Here is a 5,776-nt window from a genome sequence, read left to right as displayed (position 1 = left end):
GTCACATTATCAGAGTCCTGAATCAAGCAGCACAGGAGGGAGGAGCTGTCCCTGAACTACTCAACCCCAGTAAGGTCCCTTTGGGCTGAGGAAATTTGGCTTAGCTTTCTGCCCAGTGTAAAAGGAATTCTGTCTAACTCATGTGAACCTGAAGAGGGGCTCTATTTTGTGACCTCCTAACCTCTAGAGGTCCATGCCAGTACCCACAGCTTCATCTTCTAGTCTGCAGCTTGCAACCTGCAGGGAAGGATTTTGTTTTCTTTTTTCAGACTCTCAGGCCATCAGAATGCAGGCAGGGCTCTCTGGGGGTTTTGAAGGGAGATTCCTGAAGGAACCAAGATGGACAGAAATCTGTCTGGCATGTGGATGGGGCAAGCTCAGAGCCCCAGACGCCCTGAAGAAGGAAGTAAGTCACCCTGGGCCCCCCTCCACCCTTCCCTCTGCCCATCCCAGGCAAGGACAGCCATCCATCCCACTTATCAGACCTCTTATTTCATCCTTTATCCAGCTGTCTAGGGTGTCACTCTGCATCCTTAACACAGAGTTATGAGAGACTGAGTGCTTGGGACTGGGCTGGCTGAAGGATTCATGGGTGCAGGGCTACCCATTCATCAGGGAGAAATCTCAGTGCCTTTGGGGATGGGGCAGAAAATGATTGACTGGGCCTGGGGGAGGAGGTTTTGTTGTCAACAATCAGAACTATCAAAGTCATGACGAGAAGGGTGGTGACATTAGATGAGACTTCTAAGTGCCATGAAGTCAGTCCTAGACCTACATGGGCCTCAGGGGGACCAGCTGAAGAATGCCATATTTCTCAGCGAAACAAGCAATTTACTTAATAATTATGGGGCTTCACAGGGCAGGGAACTCTTGAAGGTAAGGAGCCCAACTGGCCCCCAGAATAATCCACAGACTTGTTTAAGATTTATATCACACCATATTTTTACCGCCACTTAAGGTCCTATCCCAAATGGGTACCCATTACAGGTAACATAAAGTACCCATCTGATCCCAGGTTACAAAGCCCTCTTTGGTGAGCCCCTGCCTATCTCACCTGCCATGCTCTAGCATCCTTTGCTCAGCTACCACACTCCAGCCTCTTCAAACTCTCAGGTTCACACTTGCCCCTGGACCTCTGCGCTCCTTGTCCCCTTTGCCTGTACATCGCCTTCCCAGGAGTTTCACGTGACTGGGGTTCTGTCTGCATCCTGGGATTGGCTCAGACGCTGTCTCCAGAGTAGCCTCCCTGTGTCCCTCCTCAGTCACTCTGCCACTTGGCTTTGCTCCATTCTCTCCACAGCCCTTAGCCCTGGGCAAAAATGTCTGACTCATTTTCACTTTACTTGAGGAGAAGTTAATATGGAATCTAGTCCCCAAGGGCAGGGTTCTGGCTGTCCTCACCATGGCTGGGGCTCCAGCTGGTATATTACTACACATCACAGACACACTAAATGTCTGTTAAATGCAAAACTTCCCATCCGGCTGCATCCTCCAGAGCCAGGCTCCAGGGTTCAGCAGTAAGAAAAGGAGCCGCTTTCCTGTGGTTTTGGGCCAGGGTTCTGAGGGCTTAGGGCTCTGCCTGTCCCACTGTGGTGACTTCTCTGAGAGAGGTTCTGCTGGTTGGGGAGGAAAGGCTGTTTTGTGTCACCAAGAGGTTGCCATGGTAACACTCCTTTGTGCAGGGAAGACCCCCCTTCAAGGTGGAGATGTAGAGATATGAGGAGCTGGTGCAAGTCGATGCAGTATTGACCAGAGCTGGGGGTCTCTTGGCTGGCTGTGGGCAGGAGAGGACTTCGAGCCACCCCCACTTGTCCTTGGTTCTTTGTTGCAACTCTTCTCTGTCTCTTTATTGTCCCCAGTCTACTCTTGTCTGAGTGGTCAGGAGCATTCCTCCAAGAGACACAGGAGAGGAGCCCGTTGGGCCAGGGATTTAGCTCAGTGGCATAAGAGCCTACCTAGAGTGAGGCCATGCGTTCAATCCCCGGTACCCAAAAAAAAAAAAAAAAGAGAGAGAGAGAGGAACCTCAGTGGAGATCAGGCATCAGGCTGAAGCCACTCCAAGCACCTGAGCCCAATAGAGTAGTAATCGTAGACATGGCGGATGAGACAGGAGAGTAAACTTGTGCTGAGCACTTCCTGTATGTACCTCAAACACAATGATTAATGAATTAGTGGACTCGATCCTTACACAACCAGAGAGGGTGGGTGGAAACATCATCCCCATTTACAGATGAAGGAAGTAAGGCTCAGAGAGGTTACACTCACAGTCCAAGTCAGAATTCAACTCGCAACAGTTCTGCCATCTCACCAATTGTGAACACAACCAAATGTGGTAACTCCTGTTTGTTAAGCGGTTGCTGCAGGCGGGCTGTCTTGTCATATATGTACCCTTGTTGTTTCACACTGAGAAATAAAGAACTTCAGGGCTAAGGCATTTACCCACGTAGTTGTGGAGCAGGAGTGCTAGTCAGCTCTGCAGACCTGCCCAGCGCCCAACTCCGTGCCCCCACCTTGACAGGGCCCTGGACATCAGGGCCAATGCAGACCTTCCAGCCAATCACAGGCAAAGGGAAAGGAACACCCTCTTTTTCCAAACCTGACAGGCTCAGGCCTGGGGCAGGCACCAAAGATGCCCACAGACCTGCCGGCAGTGAATGTCTCCAGGTGGCTGCGGGATGCCCTGGGATCGCAGCCCAGGGGAAGCGAGGCACACACACCTCACAAGCAGCGGGAGGCCTGGCTGGGCTGCGCGGAGCAGGGCCCTTCGCTGGGCCTGTCTTCCTCATCAGAAATACAGACTGAGTGGTCAGGAGCATTCGCCTCCTGTGACCACCTGCAGGGACATGTGGCGTTGCTTCCTGTCACCCCGAGGAAGGCCCTGCAAGGACCAGCCACTCTGAGGGCCCGTGTGGGGCAGAACCCACAAGTTTCGAGTTGGTGCTTCTGGTGATGCTGTCTCTCTTGCTTGCCTTCCAACTGAATTCTCTTAAAGACATTTACAGTGGAGATTAAATTATAAAACTTTAATTTAAACGCAGTAGTCTAGGAATATGCCAACAGCACGTGGTGGCTTAGAGCGGAGCAACCATGGCAGGGCCAAACACAGCCCCAACGGGTGGCTTCCTCTTGGCTTGCAGTAAGGATTCCCTCCCCAGGGCCTCGCCTTGGTTCTTTTTCTCTCTGACTCCTGTCCCTGCTTTCGGCTGACCCCAGGCAATAGGCTGCCAGGCTCCAGGGATCAAGATGGAGAGAGGAAAGTGGCTCCTTATTCTATTAGGCCCTATCCTGACATCTCCCCGCCAAAAGAATCCTCTTTCCCCCAGACACACCTTGGCCAGAAAAGTCATGAGACGTACTAATGGAGGAAAGCTATGTCAATCCATTTTGTTACTATAACAAAATACCTGTGATTGAACACTATATAAAGAAAAGAGGTTTATTTAATTCACAGTTCTGGAAATCGGAGAACATGTGCCAACATCTGCTCAAGGGTCACATGGGGAGACAGAAAGCTGGAGTGATTCATGGGCCAAGATCTCTTTTTCTTTTATGTTTTTAAAATATGGTTTTACTATGTATATTTCCCAGGCAGGTCTCAAATTTCTGGGCACAAACAATCCTTTTGCCTTGGCTTCTCAAGTGACCGGGACTACAAGCTCACCCCAGTGTGCCAGCTTGAGGCTGATTTTTAATACAACTTAGGAACTAGCTAGAGTCCTGAGAGAAGCAGATTAACCCCTTCTGAAGGTCACACTCGCAGTGACCTAGCCATCATCCACCAGGGCTCACCCCTTACAGAGTCTAACATCTTTAGCCAGGCATGGTGGCACACTGCAGATCCCAGCTATCCAGAGGCTGAGGCAGGAAGACTGCAAGTTTGAGATTCTGATCCCCCCACAAATGTTTCACCTCAATACTACCACACTGCAGACCAACTGCCACACGTTTACACTGTATCCAAACCAAAGCAAAAGACCAGACATCTCTTCTTATTCCAGGGAACAAAGCGTGCTTTCACAATTTTTTTTTTTTTTTTTTTAGTACTGGGAATTGAACTCAGGACCTCATCCTTGCCAGGCAGACACTTATGCCACTGAGCTAAATTCCCAGCTCCAACAAAAGGTGTTTTTCAGAGAGAAATTCTGAAATTTCTTCTCTGATACTTACCTCCTTGCAACATCCCAAATGTCAAAACTATAATAATCTAACAGTACATTTGCATTTGTGTTAGCCAGCCACTGCTACAATGCTGTATAACAAACAACCCTAAAAATCTCAAGGAGTGAATAAAAAACATAAACACTTTTTTCTTTCTTCTTCCTCTCCTTCTTCTTACTCGTCTCCATCTCCTTCTTGACTGGGCCTTGCTATGTATGACCTGGAACTGTGTAGTCCAGGCTGACCTCCAACTCATGATGACCCTCCTGCCTCAGCCTCCTGAATGCTAGTATATACCACCAAGTTTGGCTGGGGTGGCTCTGCTTTGACCCATAGGTTGCATTCACAGTTGTCCCACGTGCCACACATTTGGAAGTCATAAACTACTGAGGGCATGGAAGAGAATTCTCATGGTGGCTGAAAAAAAAGAAAATGGCCCATACGAGCCACAAAAACAGAAGAAAAGCCTCTGCGAATGTCACATCTGCCAACGCTTCACTGACCAAAGCGAATTAAGTAGCCAAGGCTGGTATCAGTGGGGTGCAAAAGTGGAGAAACATGCTTAGCCCATGTGAGATGCCATGTGGCACCCCAAAATCTAAGCCTTTTGTCTTGGCTACTTTTCTCTCATTGCTAGGACAAAATACCCAACACCCAAGGTTAAAGGAAGAAAGGTTTATTTAGCTCGCAGTTTGTGGAGGTTTTAGTCCATAATCAGCTGGCTCCAAGGCAGGATGGCACAGCACAGGGGCAGCACTTCAAGGCGGCAGAAGACATTGAAAATAGCAAGAGCAGAAGCAGGAGAACAAGCCTCTTTTTCCTCTCTTACGTTGTAAGCAGCCTACACCCCTCCTGTGGATGCAGCACTCCCTTCTCCCTCCCATAGCACAAACTGAGGGTATTTCCAAACTAAGGATCCTGGCCTCCTGCTGAATTTCAGTTAAACTTCTGACCTTCTCAAATTGACACAATGAACAACATCCTAGAGAGGTAATGGCTTGTCCTCTGCACCCCAGGATGTGGAGCTGCTGAGTTACTTAGTTAAGCAGCTGGACTTCTTAATTTGACACAATGTATCAACCATAACAAAATACAAAAAGACAATGCTCACCAAAATCAATCAGTAGAAGGTCAGTTGTCTAATTCTGCCACAGGCAGGAGATAGTTACAGCACATCTGATCCTACTCCTGATTTTAGAGTGGGTCCAGACTGGCTCAAGATTCTTAATTCAAGAATAGGATTGTGACTTAATTCAAGTCATTGAAGGCTTCTGAGTCCCTAAAAACGAATCCCAAAAATCCCTTTTCCCCTGGAAAGCGTAATGAGCCATGAATTCATTCAACAAACCATGAGGAGTTTTGGTGACTAAACTGTAACTCTGAGAATACTAGCCTTAGGATGAAGCTGTACAAAACACTGCAGAGAATCCATAGAAATCAGACCGATGGACACCATAGTGTCTCTGGATCAAGCATTACCTGACCTACTGCTTGATGTTTTGTTTTCAGGAACAAATACATTTCATTTTTTTAATAAAGGCTGGTTTGAGTTTTGTTCTCCATCATATGCTCTTCAGATTCCCAAGTGACAGAGGTGAGAACAGAGGTGGTAAAAGAG

Source organism: Cavia porcellus, unplaced genomic scaffold (genome assembly GCF_034190915.1).
Source record: "Cavia porcellus strain 051 isolate PalLab524CR breed Dunkin Hartley unplaced genomic scaffold, mCavPor4.1 scaffold_19, whole genome shotgun sequence".
NCBI lineage: Eukaryota > Metazoa > Chordata > Mammalia > Rodentia > Caviidae > Cavia > Cavia porcellus.
This window is presented reverse-complemented; position numbering follows the sequence as displayed.